The sequence below is a fragment of the Chlorocebus sabaeus genome, chromosome 2 (assembly GCF_047675955.1).
Source record: "Chlorocebus sabaeus isolate Y175 chromosome 2, mChlSab1.0.hap1, whole genome shotgun sequence".
Lineage (NCBI taxonomy): Eukaryota > Metazoa > Chordata > Mammalia > Primates > Cercopithecidae > Chlorocebus > Chlorocebus sabaeus.
Window position 1 is genome coordinate 97,789,057 of NC_132905.1, and position 18,185 is coordinate 97,807,241.

Below are 18,185 nucleotides of genomic sequence, written 5' to 3' on the forward strand. Positions count from 1 at the left end.
TGTAATCACCGTACTGATCTGTAAACACCGGGTCTTATTTCTAGGTCTTGCTGCTTTTATCCAGTGTTCATCTGTACCCACTAATCAGCCTCTCTTCCTCTCTGCCTCTGATTTATTCTTGAGGATATTTTTGTCCGTTATCGTTCTTAGGAATTTGTCCATTTAAGTTTACATTTTTAAGTTCATTGCTATAAAGAGGCATCAGTAGCCTCTGATTTTAAAAGACCTGAAACACTGGACCCTGTTCCCCTTTCTTTCCTGACCTGATTCGCACCTCCTCTCTTTTTATCATCAACTCTCTTGATAAAACTCTTGATTTTATTGATCTTTTCAGAGAACCAACTTTGTGGCTTTTTGTATGTTTTCTATCTTACTAATTTCTGAGTTTTAGATTGGTTTGTTCCTTCTTCTAAATTTGTTTTCCTAATTTTTTGAGATATGTCTTGTGTCATTTGTTTTCAGCATTTTATTTATTTATTTATTTGTTTGTTTATTTTTTGAGACAGAGTCTTGCTCTATCCCCCAGTCTGGAGTGCAGTGGTGCAGTCTCGCTTACTGCAACCTCCACCTCCGGGGTTCAAGCAATTCTCCTGCCTCAGCCTCTGATGTAGCTGGGACTACAAGTGCATGCCACCACGCCCAGCTAATTTTTTGTATTTTTTTTAGTAGAGACAGAGTTTCCCCAGGCTGTTCTCCAGGTCCTGGGCTCGGGCAATTCGCCCTCCTTGGCCTCCCAAAGTGCTAGGATTACAAGTGTGAGCTACTGCACCCGGCCTGTTATTAGCATTTTAAAATGTTCTAATGCAGTCCACACTTAAGGTTGCTGTTCCCCTTAGGAACTATTTAGGCCGCATCATGCAGCCTATATGTTGTGACATGAATTTCTTTTTTTTACTGTTTTGTTCAACATATTTTTGAATTCCTGTTTTGAATTTTTTGACAGTTGATCACTTTTTAAAAAAATTTTTTTTGAGTCAGAGTCTCTGTCAGCCAGGCTGGAGTGCAGTGGTGTGATCTTGGCTCACTGCAACATAAACCTCTCAGGTTCAAGTGATTCTCCTGCCTCAGCTTTCCAAGTAGCTGGGATTACAAGCACCCGCCACCACGCCTGGCTAATTTTTTTTTTTTTTTTTTTTTTGACACAGAGTCTTGCTTTTTGCCTAGGCTGGAGTGCAGTGGCACAATCTTGGCTCACTGCAACCTACACCTCCCTGGTTTGAGCGGTTCTTCTGCCTCAGCCTCCCAAGTAGCTGGGATTACAGGCACCTGCTACCATGCCTAGCTAATTTTTTGTACTTTTAGTAGAGACAGAGTTTCACTATATTGGTCAGGCTGGTCTCGAACTCCTGACCTCAGGTGATCCACCTGCGTTAGCCTCCCAAAGTGCTGAGGATTATAGGCCTGAGCCACTGTGCCCGGCCTAATTTTTGTATTTTTAGTAGAGATGGGGTTTCACCATGCTGGCCAGGCTGGTCTTGAACTCCTGAGCTCAAGTGATCCACCGCCTTGGCTTCCCAAAGTGTTGGGATTACAGGCGTGAGCCACCACGCCCAGCCATGATAACTGTTTTTAACTTCTGAACAGACTAGGATTTTTGCAGATAACTTTTTGTTACTTTTTTCCCCTAGTTTAAGTGTCTTTGGGGTGAAGGAATCTGCTGTGCTTGATCTCTGTCTTCTGAAACTTGTTAGGGCTTGCCTTATGGCTCAGCACATGGTCAGATTTTAAAATGTTCTGTGTCTTTGAACAGATTCTAGTTCTGCAGGGGTAGGGGCAGCGTTGTGTGTAGTTTCATTGAATCAAGTTTATTCGTCCTGTTGTTCAAATCTTCTATACCAAGGGTCAGCAAACTATAGCCCATAGGCTTAGCCTGGCTAGCTACCTGCTTTTATAAAGTTTTATTGGATCACAGTCATACCCATTTGTTTATGTCTTGTCTACAGCTGTTTTTGCATTGTGGATTTGCCTATTTTTTTCTTGCAGTTGTATCAAGTTTTGCTTTATATACTTGAGAGCTATGTTATTAGGTGATAAAGACTTAAAATTTTATATCTTCCTTATGAATGAAGTGACTATTACTGTGAAATGATCTTCTTAACTTTTTAATGCTTTCTGCCTTTCAGACTTTGCCTGGAATTAATATAGCGGCACCAGCTGCCTTTTGTTTACTGTTTGCTTTGCATGTCTCTTATTTTTTTATTTTTAATTTTTCTGTGTCTTTAAGTCTCCTCCCCCACCACCCCAAGACAGAGTCTCACTTTGTCGCCCAGGCTGGAGTGCAGTGGCCGGATCTCAGCTCAATGCAAGCTCCGCCTCCCGAGTTTACGCCATTCTCCTGCCTCAGCCTCCTGAGTAGCTGGGACCACAGGCACCCGCCACCTCGCCCGGCTATTTTTTTGTATTTTTTAGTAGAGACGGGGTTTCACCGTGTTAGCCAGGATGGTCTTGATCTCCTGACCTCGTGATCTGCCCGTCTTGGCCTCCCAAAGTGCTGGGATTACAGGCTTGAGCCACCGCGCCCGTCCTTAAGTCTTAAATGTATCTCTTGTAGACGGTGTATGGATTGGAGGATTTTTTTTTTTTTACTTAAAGTTTGACAGTCCTTTTTTAAAGTCTGATAACTAAAAAAATGTAACTAGATCATTTATTTGGTTTACTTTCAAGGTAGCTACAGATACTTGCGTTTAAATATACCATCTTATATTTTGCTGATTTCTTGGTCTGTGCTGATTTTTTTCCTTTCCTTCTCCTGTCTTGCTCTTTTTTGAGTCAACTATTGATTCTTTCATTTTCTGCCCTCCATCAGTTTGGATGTTATAGACTCTATTCTTTTTTTTTTTTTTTGAAATGGAGTCTTGTTGTGTTGCCCATGCTGCAGTGCAGTGGTGTGATCGATCTTGGCTTACTGCAAGCTCGGCCTCCCAGGTTCACGCCATTCTCCTGCCTCAGCCTCCTGAGTAGCTGGGACTACAGGTGCCCACCATCACGCCTGTCTAGTTTTTTGTATTTTTAGTAGAGACAGGGTTTCACTGTGTTAGCCAGGATGGTCTCGATCTCCCGACCTTGTGATCTGCCCACCTTGGCCTCCCAAAGTGCTGGGATTACAGGCTTGAGCCACCGTGCCTGGCCAATTCTGTTCTTTTATTGGTTTCCCCACAAGCACAACATTCTTATTAAACAAATCTGCAATTAACCTGTACCTTTTACACTTGGGTATATCCAAGGACCTGCAAGCATCCTTACCTTCATTAATGCCCTTTACAACTAGTAGGCTGTATATTTAAATTCTCTTTTTTTTTTTCCCCAAGACAGAGTCTTGCTCTGTCGCCCAGGCTGGAGTGCAGTGGCGCAATCTTGGCTCACTGCAGCCTCTGCCTCCTGGGTTCAAGCAGTTCTCCTGCCTTAGTCTCCCGAGCAGCTGGGATTACAGGTACCCGCCATTATGCCCAGCTAATTTTTGTATTTTTAGTAGAGATGGGGTTTCTCTATGTTGGCCAGGCTGGTCTTGAACTCCTGACCTCAGGTGATCAGCCCACCTTGGCATCCCAAAGTGCTGGGATTACAGGCGTGAGCCACCATGCCCGGCCTGTATATTCAAATTCTTTTTTACTTTTGAATATCACAAAACATTGCTGGATTATTACTTTTTGTTTTCTTTTTCTGTAGATAACAGGATTTTGCCATGTGTCCATGCTGGTCTCGAACTCCTGAACTCAAGTGATCCTTGTGCTTTGGCGTCCTGAAGTGCTCGGATTACAGGCGTGAGCCACTGTGCCCGGCCTGATTACACTTTGTGTTAGATTTGCACACACTTGCCGCTTTCTTTGCCTTTATGTTTGGCATCTCAGACTTCCCATCTGGGATCACTTTTTCTCCTTGAAGTGCATGTACATGAGAAATTCCTCTAGTCAGAGTGTGCTGGTGGTGAACCCACCCCTTTTGTGTTTGTCTGGAAGTGCTGGCTTTCCCTGCTCCTTGGGGGACGTGCTTGCTGGTTGCAGAACTCTCGGTTGGTGGTGGTGTTCTTTCAGAACTTTGATGTCAGCCTCTGCTTGGCCTCAGCATCTTTTTGTGTGAAGAAATCCTTGTTAGGACGTCTCTCCTTTGAAGGTAATCTCCCTTTTTTCTCAGGTTGCTTCTAAGATCAAAATTAAAAACTTTTGTGCTTCAAAGGACACCATCAAGAAAGTGAAAGGACGACCACAGGAAGGAGGAAGATGTTTGTAAATCACAGATCTGGCTGGGGACGTGCATCCAGAGCCTCTAAAGGTCTCTTGGAAGCCTGAGTGACTCGTGACCGAACCTCCGGGACCCCCTTGCCCTTACCGAGTGCGTTGGGAAGGGCTGGCAGACGGGGAGGAGGGAGCCCTGCTGCTTGGGCTGGCTGCAGTGAGCAGCAGCAACGCTGTGGTTCTGGCTCTTGCCTTCCTGCCCTGTGCAGAGCACCCCTCCCCATCTGCTCCCTGCCACTGAGAATTAATGGTTCCCCAGGAAGGCTTCCTTGTGTGCACAGTGGCTACCTTGGCCCTGGTTCTCTTGGGTATTGAGAGGAGCCTGAGAGAACCTGTGGCTGGGAGTGGTGGAGATTGGCAACCCAGTGCTGGTGATGCTGTTGACCTGCCTAGGTCAAGAAGAAACTGGGAAGAGGCCATGAACAGAGGAGGAGTGTCTCAGGTGCTGTCAGCACACGGTCTGCCTTTGGAGCACTGCCTTCTTTCTGCTGATTAACTGCAGGCTTGCCTTCTAGTTTAATGTGAGCAGGCAGATAGTCCTGCTATTGCATTCTGACACAGAACATGTACTTTGAATGAGCTGCCTTCATTGAGAGTGAATGATCTGGAGGTAGAAAGAAAAAGACAAATGCTTTGGTTCTCTTCAGGAGTTGGCTGTCAGGCTGGCTCTGCAAGTCAGTGTGTCTGCAGCTGAGGTTCCACTTTAGACCTAGGTCAGTGTGTCTGCAGCTGAGGCTCCACTTTAGACCTAGGTCAGTGTGTCTGAAGCTGAGGCTCCACTTTAGACCTAGGTCAGTGTGCCTTGGAGAGGGAATACCTGCTAGGTCCATTGGAGGAGCCCATTCTGGATGAGCGAGAACTTGGATTTAAAAACACAAGATTCCAGCTTGCACTTCTAGCCATGATGGAAGATACGGGGCAAATTTCACAGCCTACCGTAATCCACCAGAAGATCAAACAAAGGTGCAGGAAGCCACAGGCCTCAGACACTGGTGGCAGGCTGTGTGGACGGTGACCGGAGAGGGGCATAAGGGGAGTGAGGCCTCGGTAGCCCGGCTTGTCACCTGCGGAGTCTCCAGCCGCAGGGCAGGGAGGGGAACCAGGACCTGGTGGAGACAGAGTGTGGAGTTAAGGGGCTCCAGGAAGGCTGGAATGTGCAAAGAAAAATATGGGAGAAGAGGGAGTTCCATAAAGAAACAGCTTTGGAGAGCTGAGGAGGGGCCTTCCAGTCTTTGAGAGCTGACCACAGGTGGCGTGTGGATGCTGCCTGGGTGAGGGAAAGGGGCATGGGAGAGCAGGGGTGGCACCGTCCCCGAGTTCACAGGGTGGGGTCTGTGTGCTCAGTGGTCAGAGGGAGAGACTCACCTCCCAAGTTTGTCCTACAAAGGTCTGCTCAGGACTCACCAAACAGAGCTTATGAGCGAGATCTGAAAGGATCAAACTGGTTCTAGGTTGACTGCTCCTGGAACAAAGCCCAGAGACGCAGGACAGTAGCAAACCCAGCGTCCGGCGCCAAGTTCATAGGCACCAAGCGCACAGTGTCCAGCAGCCAAGCAAAAGTGACTGCCATACAGAAAACCCAGAAGAAGAGGAAAATCAATGGTTGGAAACATCCAGGCTAGACACTGTAGCTCCCACCTGCAATCCTAGCACTTTGGGAGGCTGAGGCAGGAGGATCACTTGAGCCCAGGAGTTCAAGACCAGCCTGGGCCACATAGCAAGACCCTGTCTCTAAAAAGATATGTGTTCTTTTGTTTGTTTAAAAAAATAATTAGCTGAGCATAGTGGTGTGAACTTGTAGTTCCAGCTACTCAAAGGTGGAGTCAGGAGGATCCCTTGAGTCTGGAGTTTGAGGCTGCAGTGAGCTATGATTATGCCACTGCCCTCTAGCCTAGGCAACAGAGTGAAACTCTGTTAAAAAAAAGAAGAGAAAAGCGAAGGGAAGGGAACTATATCTATCCAGATGATGGAGCTAGCAGACAAGGATGTTAAGATGGCGTATGTTCCATGTGTTCAATGTCAGGGAATATATGATAAAAATAAAGAAAAAAATGGAAGATATAAAAAAAAGACCCAGGGCCAGACGTCATGGCTCATGCCTGTAATCCCAGCACTTTGGGAGGCTGAGGTGTGAGGATTGTTTGAGCTCAGGAGATCAAGACCACCCTAGACAACCCCATCTGTACAGAAAAGTACAAAAATTAACTGGGCGTGGTGGTGCACACCTGTGGTCTCAGCTCTTAGGAAGCTGAGGTAGGGGGATGGCTTGAGCCCAGCAAGGTTGAGGCTGCAGTGAGCCATGATCATACCATTGCACTCCAGCCTGGGTGACAGCGTGGGACTGTCTCAGAAAGAAAAAAGACCCAAAGAAAAAAGACCCAAATAAATCTTCTAAAAATGAAAAATATGCTGAATGGGATTAATGGTGGATTAGACATTGCAGAAGAAAAGATCAGTGTACTTGAAGACACAACACTTTGTAAAATGAAACACAAAGAAAGACAAAAAAATGAACAGAGCATCAGTGGGACCATATCGAGCAGAGTAACGTACGCAACTGGTTTCCAGAAAAGAGGCGCACGTGGTAGAAAATACCTGAGGACGATAATGGCTGGATCTGATGAACACTCATTCCGAAGAAGCTCAACAAATCTCAAACAGAAGAAACATGAAGACGTTCACCCCAATACACACACACCATCATCCAATTGCCGAGAATCCTAAAAGTAGACAGAGGCAAATGCTATCACGTACAGAGGAACAAAGACGAAAGTGAGAGCTGGCTTCTGATCAGAAACTATACGATTTGAAGACAGTGGAGGAATGCCTTTCAAACACCGAAAGACAATATTGGACACCTATCTACAAAAACAGTGGCCCTTTACCCTACTTTATGCTATATTTAAAAATTAACTCAAAATAGATCATAGACTTAAATGTGAAAGCTAGAACTGTAAGATTAATACAAGAAAATATGTGATATATAGACTGTCTTTGTCAGTTTGGGCTACTATAAAAAAAATTAACACCAGCTGGCTGGCTTAAGTAACCGACATTTATTTCTCACAGTTCTGGGGGCTGGAAGTCCGAGGTCAAGGTGCCTGTAGGTTTGGTGCCTGGTGAGGGCCTCTTCCTGGTTGTGCCCTCATATGGCAGAGAGACAGGAAGCAGCTGGCTTGTGTCTTTTGGCATAATGGCGCCAATCCCATTTTTGAGGCTCCTCCCTCTTGGCCTAATCCCCTGCCAATGGCCCTGTCTCCAAATTTTCATCACATTAGCAGGGAGGATTTCACCGCATGAATTTGGACCAGGCATGGTGACTCATACCTGTAATTCCAGCACTTTGGGAGGGCAAGGTGGGCGGATCACTTGAGTTCAAGAGTTCAAGACCAGCCTAGGCAACATAGTGAAATGCTGTCTCTACAAAAAATTTTAAAAAAAAATTATCTGGGCATAGTGGCACACACCTGTAGTCCCAGCTACTTGGGAGGCTGAGGTGGGAGAATCAGTTGAGCCCAGAAGACTGAGGCTGCAGTGAGTCGTGATTGTGCCACGGCGACTCCAGCCTGGGTGACAGAGCGAGATCCTGTCTCAAAAAAACATACGAATTTGTGGCTGGGGGCTACAAACATTCAGTTCACAGTGTCTGCAGTGGAATATTATCCAGCCTTAAATGTGAATGATATTCCGACACCTGCCACCAAGTGGGTGAGCCTTGAGGACATTGTGTTAAGTGAAGTAAGCCAGTCACATAAGGACAAATGTGTATGATTCCACTTATATGAGGTCCCTAGAGCGGTTAACTCAGAGACAGAAAGTGGGATGGTGGGTGCCAGGGGCTGGGGGGAGGGTGTTTAATGAGGTCGGTGTTTAATGGCGACAGTGTTTCTGCTTGGGAAGATGAGAAAGTTCTGGAAATGGACGGGGGTGATGGTTGCACAGCAGTGGGAATGGACGTAAAGCCCCTGAACCACGCACCTAAAAATGATGAATTTTATGTTACGCATATTGTACCACAATGTAACACCAATGAGCAAACATGGGCTTTTTCCTGGTTGTGGGCAGGCAGGCTAATGGTCTGCTGGGGGCAGCTGGGCTGGACTTTGGAGGGGCCCAGGGCTGCAGCTGGCAAGGCTTTGGGGAGCAGCGGGAGTGCATGTAAGGCTGGTGTAGCTGTCGCAGGAGCTGTGGCTTCCGGAGGGGCTCGCGGTGGCCCCACTTTTCCAGGAGCCTGCAGGTGGCTCCCCCGTGTCCGTCCTGGGGCGTGACCTCTGGCGGCTATGGGACTGTTCATTTATGAGCCATCTGTTGGGCCTCCTGGCCAGGCAGTGGGAAGCAGTGCAACAGCAACGCCCTGAATGGCCTTGACCCTGATGTTTAAGTTACGGAGTGTCGGATCAGGAGAGGCTGTTAATGCGTGCTTGTCAGTCTCCCTGGCACGCAGTCTTTCGGGTTCTGAAGTGGCCACACGTATTTGGTCACACAGCGTCTCTCCAGTCCTACGCAAGCACGTTGACATGTGTGCCTTTCACTTTCAGGCTTGTCCAGCCGGAAGCCCTGAGGACAGCTGTTCCCACTGGCTCTGCTGACCTTGTGCCTTGGTAAGTGGGCAGTGAGGCCGCCTGACACAAGGCGCCGTATGTGTGTGTGTGTCCAGTGTTGGGGTCCGTGTTGGACCTTGATACCTTGTTGATTAATTTTTCTTAAAGGGTATATATTTTAACCTTTGCTTATGACCAACAGAATATTTATTATGGTCTCTTCTCATTTGTCCAAAACCCAAATGTTTAAGTTCAGGTAACTTTGTTCTCTTCCTGCGAGGGGTGAGCTGAGCTCAAAGGGGCTGAGCTACAAATGCCGCTGGGCTGAGGTGCCTGCCAGGGCACAGCGGACGTGGGGGTCACCTCACAGGGCTGCCCCGGCTCTGTTAGCAGCCCAGGAAGTCCATCTCTCTCCTGGAGACCGACTGGGAGCCATCTGTGGGATGGGGCAGACCTGTGGCCTGGGGACAGCTGCACGATCCCCGTGGGGAGCCCAGCTGGCTATTGCTGGAGGGTGCCCTGCTCCTGGGGGTCGGTGCCCTGCTCCTGGGAGTCGGTGCCCTGCTCCTGGGGGCCGCTCTCCTCAGGAAGCCCTGGGTTTGGCCGAGAGCAGAGAATTGCCTGGCCTTTGAGTCACTGGGTGGGCCCGGGGATGGGCAGTTCCTCCTGTGCTCCTGCGGCCCGTCTTCATAGGGCCCCTGCCCGCTGCTCCTGTGTGTTCCACCCCCATTCCCAGGCCCTCTGCTGCAGCTGATGAGGCTGCAGGTCCGTTCCAGATGGGCCTGGACCCCGTGTCCTTCTCCCGCCGTGGCTGCTTTCGACCTGGGAGGTGTCTCTCCTCCAAATACTGTCAGCAGAGATCAAATCCCATCCCTGATGTTCTGAGGCTTCCAGGTGTAACTCACAGGCTCAGTTCTGGGTAGGCAGGTGATTTAGCCTCCCGCGTCCCAGTCACAACCCAGGGTGTGTTGACAGCTGCCATTTGATGAAAACAAACATGAGCAGGATTGATGTGGCCAGCGCCAAGCTTGGGCTTTCAGAGATGCAGTCATGGCTGACCTCGAACAGCGCTGCTGACCGTCTGAGCCGGGTGCTGAATGCCTCCTTAGTTTTCAAATTAAAATGACTGCATTTAGTGTCTCTTTTTATTTTTTATTATTTATTTATTTTGAGACAGTCTGACTCTGTCACCCAGGCTAGAGTGCGGTGGAACAATCTCGGCTCACTGCAACCTCTGCTTCCCAGGTTCAAATGATTCTCCTGCCTCAGCCCCCCGAGTAGCTGGGTCTACAGGCGCCCGCCACCATGCCCGGCTAATTTTTGTATTTTTAGTAGAGACAGGGTTTCACCATGTCGGCCAGAATGGTCTCTATTGCTTGACCTCGTGATCCACCCGCCTCGGCCTCCCAAAGTGCTGGGATTACAGGCGTGAGCCACCGTGCCCAGCCTAGTGTCTCTTTAGGATTGTTTTATTAAGATTGCTTACTTGATAGCAGATACTATAAAGATACTAGGGATACTGTGAAGACACAGTGGCAGCTCCCAGCTGACCGGCACTCCGAGCTCTCCTCTCTAAGGTTCGGAATTCACAAACGTTTACTTGCTGGATTTGCTCATTGTTGATTTAATACTTTGCCTGTGGTTTAAACTGTTAAATTGTTGCAAATTGCTATTCTGTGCAAAAGAAACTTGCACTGTCTTGCACCCCCCCAGTTCGGCTCTCACGGCATTCCCGGCTTTCCCACTCTTCTGTGTGTCCTTTGGCTATTGTGGGACTGTACTCAGGGCTGAGAGGAGGGCAGGGGGCTTCCGCCGTGGCCACAGGGCTGTGGGAAGGCCACCAGCAAGGGCTGGGGGGCCAGGGGGCTTCCAATCTGTCAGGTGCAGGACGTGGCGCACGTAGGCTTGTGCTGTGGACGAGGTTTTGCTTCTAGGGGAGAAACTGGCCAAGGTGCACCAGGCATCAGCAGACCTCTCCCAGAAAGAGGACATTTCGAGAAGATGAAGGTGGAAATCAGTTTGACCTCCTTGGTCCCCTTTCTGCGGACAGGGAATCATGGTTCTGTAACAGCCGAGGTCTGGGGAAAAGAACGGGAAGAAGGACAGGTTGGAAACATTGTGTCTTTGGGGGCAGAACAACCGGAATCAGATTTACAACCAGGCTTCCAGGATGAGTAACTTGACATTCACAAAACTGGACGACTGTCAGTGGTGGCGCCGCATGTATCACTTTTGGGAGGGAGGAGAGATGGCAGAACTAAACAGACAGTGCCGCACTGCAGCCCCCTGCCCAAGCTGGTGAGTGTTAACATCGAAATCTGTAGCAAAACATTTGCCCATGACTTGCACCAGTACCTCTCGAAAGGTGCCCAAATATCTAACAAACATCTGAAAAGGCAACTTCATTGGTTATCAGAGAAATGAACATTTAAAACCAGAAATGTTGTATCACTCCACAGTCAGTGGATTGGCTAAAACCAACGAGTCAGGTAAGGCCAGAGTTGGTGAGGAGGTGGGATGGGGTGCGATGGGACGCTCGTTCCTCATGGTGGCTGTGACTTGACCTCTTTTTGGAAAACTTTGGCGATATCTTCCAAAGCGGAGCAAACCCATGGCTTGTGACCCAGCTGCTCTGCTCTGGGGCGTGAACCCACAGCCAGGCCCAAGGGCATCACCGGCTCTGTGTTCATCAGACCCGTGTGCCCTGCGGAGGTGGACGGGGTGAATACACTGCCGTGTGCTTGCCCGGGGGAGCAGCATGGAATGAGGTGCGTGGAGACAGCCCTGCTCCGCCTGGATGAGCCGACAGGCACATGCTGGGTGGAAGAAGCGCAGTGGGTCAGCACATGTGCAAGGCCCACGTGAGTGCAGCGCAGTGACAGGTAGACCTAGCAGGGGGAGCAGGAGGCGCAGCTGCCCTGGCAGGAGGCAAAGGAGGCCTGGGGGCTTCAGGAGCTGGCGAGCGTCTGTTGCCATCCCTTCCCTCCCTTCCCCTCCCCTCCCATCCCCTCCCCTCCCTTCCCTTCCTGTCCCTTTTTTTTTTTTTTTTTTTTTTTGAGACGGAGTCTCGCTCTGCCTCCCAGGCTGGAGTGCAGTGGTTGCGATCTCAGCTCACTTCAGCTTTGAGTTCTCCTGGACTGAAGGGATCCTCCCACCTCAGCCTCCCGGTAGCCAGGACCACCGGCATATGCCACCACACCCGGCTTTTTTATTTTTTGTAGAGGCCGGGTTTTGCCATGTTGCCCAGGCTGGTCTTGAACTCCTGGGCTCAAGAGATCTGCTTGCCTTGGCCTCCCAAAGTAGTTGGGATTCGTTTCTTGATCTGGGTGCTGCTGGTAAGAGTGGATCCTCTCTGGAATTTCATCCAGCCTCACGCTGAAGATTTATGTACTTCTCTGTATCTGTTACACTGTAACAAAAAGTTTCCTATAAAACCGTGCCATACCGGGCGTGGTGACTCACGCCTGTAATCCCAGCACCTCGGGAGGCCAAGGCGGGCGGATCACGAGGTCAGAAGATCGAGACCATCCTGGCTAACACAGTGAAACCCCCTCTCTACTAAAAATACAAATAATTAGCTGGGTGTGGTGGCGGGCGCCTGTAGTCCCAGCTACTCGGGAGGCTGAGGCAGGAGAATGGCGTGAACCCGGGAGGCGGAGCTTGCAGTGAGCCAAGATTGCACTCCAGCCTGGGCGACAGAGTGAGACTCCATCTCAAAAAACGACAAAAAAATACCGTGCCATATGAGCTTCGTTAGAGCTTGCGTTTTCAGTTTCATCTGATTCCCTCTGAAAAATACGAGCTTCTACAAAACAGCAGACTCAAAAAGCAACAACAACCAAACCCTGAAACCCAGCCGACCGGTACCATGTTAAAGCCACACGTCTGTCGATTCCCCTGCCAGGTGTTTGCATGCCCTCTCCGTTGCCGTCGCACGGCTCGGTGTGCTGGAGACCCCGGGGGACAGAGCAGTGCCCACCCGCATGGAAGCACGTTCCCGTAACAGCAGAGCAAAGGGATGACAGCCTTCGGAGGAGGCCGCTGGCCCAGGCTCCCCAGGGACACTTCCACATTCCATGTGCGGGAAGACCTGAGCACTCCAGAGCCTAAATTACGTGGGAAAAATGTGTGTGTGTCCCAAAGCTGGAGTGAGATTTCCAAGGCGTGTATGAGGCACTTGGGAAGCTTCATTTGTGCCCTAAAGCACAAAGTACCAGAGCTTGGGGTGAATTTGGTGACATCCAGAGCTGGCAGCCTTATTTGGGCTGGTCACCCCCCAGCCCTGAGGACTGCGGGGAAGGAATGCCTGTCGTGAGTGGAACCAGCCAGGTTCACACACAGCCACCTGCTAGCCTGACCTGTGCGTTGAGCCCCGGCCCTTCTCGATCAGAGAGGAAGAGTCCCGACTGGGGGGAGCACACGGGCTGGGAGCTTGTGGAGCCCGGTGTGTGACTTGCTGCATGATTCACAGCAAGGCATTTGCCTTCCTGGGCCTTGGTGACCCGTCTAGGAAGTGGGCACAGGAGCCCAGCTCTTGCATAGATAGCAGGTGAGGGCATGGGGTGGGGGAAGTGGAGCCAGGGCTCGTGGGGGCAACACTAGAAGGATGAGAAGGGACCTATGGCCTCCAGCTCCAGGTTCAGGACTGAAACGCCAGCAGCTCCTAAAACCTTTGGGTTCTTTAAGAAAAGGCTAATTGCAGAGGTCACTTGCTGACGAGGGCGAGGATCAAAGCCTGTGCTGCGTCAGCGTGGTGGCCTGCCAGCTCCAGGCTGCAAAAGTCCCTCGTCGTTTCATTTCCTTCCATCCCTGCGGAGCGAACCCTGTTGTTTGCGTTTTCTGGATGAGGATACAGGCTCAGGCTCAGCTCTCAGGCCCCCAGATGCCCGTCTGTGCCCCGAGGTCGGCCTGCGTCTTCTGCTCCCGGGTCCTCACGTGCCCCCGTCACAGCCACCCCTGCCCTGAGAGGGAGGCCACTGGGAAAAACCCCGAGAGCGGCCGGGCCTCAGTTCAATGGACTTCATTCGTGGATTCTAATTTTTACTTACTATTTTTTTTTCTTTGTGCAACAAACATTGTCTGATAAGGGACTTCATTCTTCCAACTTCAAGAAAGGTTCCTCGCGGGTCTGGGTGCTGCAAGGGCCCCATTGGGCCGATCCGGTGACATCACTTGGGGTGGCTTCCTTGGAAGCTGCAGGCCCCTCGGTCCACGGCCCGGTCACGGCCCGGTCACGGCAGGCAGTGGACTGGCCGGCGGTGGGCCACTCATTTTTCATACACATTTTAAGAGGATTTTAAAGTGTTCTTGAGTCTTTCTTGGATAACGAAAGGTATCCAGACGGTGCTGTTCCATCGTATTTGTCTCAGGTCTCACCTCTCCTCACTCTGCCCTCGTTGCGAGAGAGCCTGGCTCCCAGGCCTGCAGGCCGACCGTGGATCTCTGAGAAGCCACTGGGTGGGACTTTGTTCTCTGCTGCAGGGGGAAGCTGTAAGGGAGCACCGGGCCCCCATCCTGATCGTGAGTCCACCGTTCTGCAGGGTCTATCTGAACGCTAGCCTGGTGGGGAGGGGGCCCAGGCCTCATCGTGGAGAGGGTAGGGGTGAGGAGTAAGCCCCCAGATGGCACATTGCAGCCCCCAGGGCACCCTGGGCTGGGAGTTTAGGAGACCTAGGACGCATCCTGGGGAAGTGAGGCAGGTGTGTGGTGTCTTGTTCTTTCCGGGTTAAAACCCACAGCATGAGCGGTGGCTGGGATCCCTCTGTTCGTGAGTTGTCAAGCAAGGGGAGCCTGAAGGGTGTGACTCACACCTGTCTCAGGAACACAGAGGACAGAGGCAGTTGGAGACGGCCTCCCTCTGTGCTTCCAGCCTCTTTCTGGGGAATGCGTGTTCAGCCCTGACGGCAGCCAAAGGTTTGTGCCAGTCTGGTCCTGCGCCCATGAGAGGGTGCTGGGCTGCAGAGATTGGTGGCAGATGCCCTGGAGGAGGGGAGTGGAGCCACAGGTGTCTCCCAGTGGCTGTGGCCGCACGTGTTGCCAGCAGCAGTCTAGGGTCCTAACACAGTGAGTGAAGGACAGGTGGAGGGGAGGGCCGAGGAGGGCCGGCCTTCCCTCTGGAAGCAAGCGTGTTATATGCCCACGGGGAACTGGAGGTGGTGGGTGTTCCAGGTCACTGTGCAGTTCTTACACCTTTGCTGTGCGTTGGAGGAAGAATTATCTTTGTGCTCTAAAGTGTGATATATATGAGGGGAGAGCAAAGGGCTGAGACTTTGATTTGCCAAGCTGTGTCTCGTGAAGTCAGGTATTCTGCAAGGGAAGCTTCTTTCTTCAGAAACAAATCAGTGTTCAGGACAAGGCTGTACTGTTCCAGCCACTGCAGAGACAGAGGATTGGAGGTTAATGTGCACACAAGTTAATTTTCCATTTGATATTTACATTTTCATTATAAAAGTAATACATGCTTATGAAATTTAAACACAGAGCCAAATCTAATAAATAATTAAAGTTGCATTCTTCACTCCATCCCAAATCCCACTCTTTTTCCTGGAGGGAACCACTATAAGTGGTTTGTGGTTTATCCTTCTAGAGTTTATACAAAGTACACGTAAGAACATACATACACACACAGGGTTTCCAAAAATGCACCTACGTGTCATGACATCTCTCTGCAAAACCTGATTTTAACTTGTCTTGGGAAACTTTCATTACACATAGATCTACTTTATTTAAAGAAACACTTCCTTTTTTATGCATGTTCTAAAGAGGCACCTGTAGACACACACATGTATGCATTATGTCTGTGTGATGGTTTCGGAGCAGTTACCTGATTATCAGTCTCCTAGAACCAGAGTGTGCCTTAAAGACTTGAACTGTGTTTGTGCGATTTGGAAAGTGTCCTAGAACTGCGCTCTTATGTTGAGGTACTGGGCATGGTCAGAAGCAGCCTGTCCAGGCCAACACAGTGAGGCCTGTCCAGGAAGATTTCAACACTGGCCCTCACAGCTCCCTGGTCTCTGGGTGACCCCGCCTGGCCCAGATGCCGCCTCGCTGGAAGGCGGACTTTGCCTCCTGCCTGCTGTTTCTGTCTGTCTATCTGGTGCTGTTCGTAAGTTCATCAAGGTGGCAAGGAGGCCCTAGGTGCTCCGTGGCCTGGGCTGCAGACTCCTTTTCCACTGTGGAGCCGCTGTGCTCTGGAACGTCCTGCACGGGGTTCCTCCTGTTGGAACACAGGTAAAGGGCTCTATGCGTGCATATTTCTGCGTGTTTTATTGACCGGGTCACCTGTGTTCGTTAGCTAGCAGCTCCTCTGCAGTCATCTGAAGTGCAGGGCAGCAGACATGGGGGCGGTGACGTTCGTCTGACCATGCCTGGTCACAAGGCTGCTGTGTGTCTGTGGGTGCGTCTTCTCTCAGACACTGCCTGCCTGGCACGCCCTTACCTCTGGGTGAATGTAATTCAAAGCAAAGGCTGCCCCTGGAGCTGCCAGGCTGGGGCATGTCATGCTGTGCTGGTTTGGCTTTAGGTCAGGGGGTCCTGGTGGAACTCTACGGACTCATGGGCATGGTGGTGCTGGGAGCCTAGAGGTATCTTAGTCGTCCTCACAGGCTTGGCTTGGGCGTTGCTGTGAAGTGTTCTTCTCGTCACTTCCATGTGGATTGGAATCAGGAGGCATGTCCATGACAACACGTGGGCCCGAACTGGATGGGACCACTATGTGCCTTCAGTCCAGCCTGCCAGAGTGACAGAGGATGATGCCAGGGCCACAGGGCAAGCCTGGCACGCAAGCAAAAGGTGGGGCACATGTGAGTCGCATCTCCTTTTTATTGTGGCCTCGTCTCCCTTCCTCTTCCCTCCCAAGTGAAGATGAATTTCTCCTGAGGAAGGCACTGGCCGTGGCGCAGACCTGGTGAGGAAGGCAGGCAGCCCCCGTGGACGCCAGGGGTGCTCTGGCCATGGCCGGGAACTTGTGTGGATTTTCCATGCAGATGATCATGTCATGTACAAATGATGAAAGCTTGCTTTGTTCTTTCCAATCTTTATCTCTCTCCTTTACTCGTCCTATGCCACTGGCTGCAGGAAGTGCCCTGAGGAACGGGGCCTCGCACCTGCTTCTTTCTTAGTCGGTGGTTCGTGGCCATAGACTTTATCATCTGCTTTCCCTGAGTCTAAATGCAAATTATCCTGTTGCTTTTCTCCTTTTATCACTTGGTGTCAATAGTCCTGTTAATTGGTTTTCTATAGTAAACCATTCCTGTGTCCTAGGCTAAACCAAATATGGTCATGATATTTTGGTGAAGTCCTGGCTGGAGTCAGTGTGCAAACGTATATTTACTGTGGGTTTTCCATCGCTGGGCGTGCATGAGGCTGGCCTTCAACTACAGGACGCTCTGCCTTGTCCCTGGTGTTGGCTGCGGTGCTTTTGGTGTTTGCCCAGCGAGTGAAGTGCTGACTGGCCTGTGAATGAGCACCTCACTGGCAGTTCAGGGAGGCAGACATTGAATTCGTGTAATATTTTGTACTGGCCCCGGCTTTGCTGAGTGTTTTCACTGGGAAGCCAGGGTTGAATTTTGTTGTGTTGCCTGTCAAGCCTTCTTGTTAAGGAATCAGATGAACTTTGTTAGTCAGTTTCCTCATAGCAAACCATCCTTGCATTCATGAAACAGATCCGCATGGTCATCATGTGTGTGTTGACTTTTTAATGTGCTGTTAGCCCTGTTTGCTAAATTTTAAAGACATTTTTGCATTCGTAGTCGTATGAAGAGCAGTGATTCTCAAACCTATGGGCTCTTTACACTCTTAAAAAATTACTGAGGGCCTGGTGTGGTGGCTCAGGCCTATAATCCCAGCACTTTGGGAGGCCGAGGAGGGTGGGTCACTTGAGCTCAGAAGTTTGAGACCAGCCTGGGCAACATGGTAAAACCCCGTCTCTATAAAAAATACAAAAATTAGCCAGGCATGGTGGCGCATGCCTCTAGTACCAGCTACTTGGGAGGCTGAGATGGGAGGATCACCTGAGCCCCAGGGGTGGAGGTTGCAGTGAACTGAGATCACCCCACTGCACCCCAACCTGGGTGACAGAGCAAGACCCTGTCTCAAAAAAAAAAAAATTATTAAGGACCCCAAAGAGATTTTGCTTTTGAGTTGCAACTATTGTGGTCCTTAACTGGGGTGACTCCCCTTGTCCTCTGGTGGACATTTGGTGATGGCAGGAGATGTTTTTGGTTGGCAGCTGCTGGGAGACAGTCACTCCTGCATCAAATGCAGAAAGACCAGGGAGGCTGCTGAATCCCGCAGGGCACAGCCGGCCCCACAGCAGAGTTATCCCATCCAAAATGCCAGGAGTACTGAGGTCAAGAGACCTCTAATATGGTGTTGATAGATGCTAGTTAAGAAATTAACAGTAAGAACATTT

General features: G+C 50.3%; 1 protein-coding gene across 3 annotated transcripts in view; it reads left to right on the top strand.

Annotated features, from left to right (window-relative positions):
- Positions 1 to 18,185, top strand: part of AGPAT3 (1-acylglycerol-3-phosphate O-acyltransferase 3) — a 119,371-nt gene that overhangs the window by 23,515 nt on the left and 77,671 nt on the right. The window contains exons 1-2 of one of the 3 annotated variants that reach the window (XM_073010962.1): positions 2,703 to 4,110; positions 8,771 to 8,833. The gene's annotated coding sequence lies outside the window, so the exon portion shown is untranslated. Of the gene's footprint in view, positions 1 to 2,702; positions 4,111 to 8,770; positions 8,834 to 14,274; positions 14,294 to 18,185 lie in introns of those variants that run through there. The other 2 variants (XM_007969602.3, XM_073010965.1) reach the window with 2 other exon arrangements.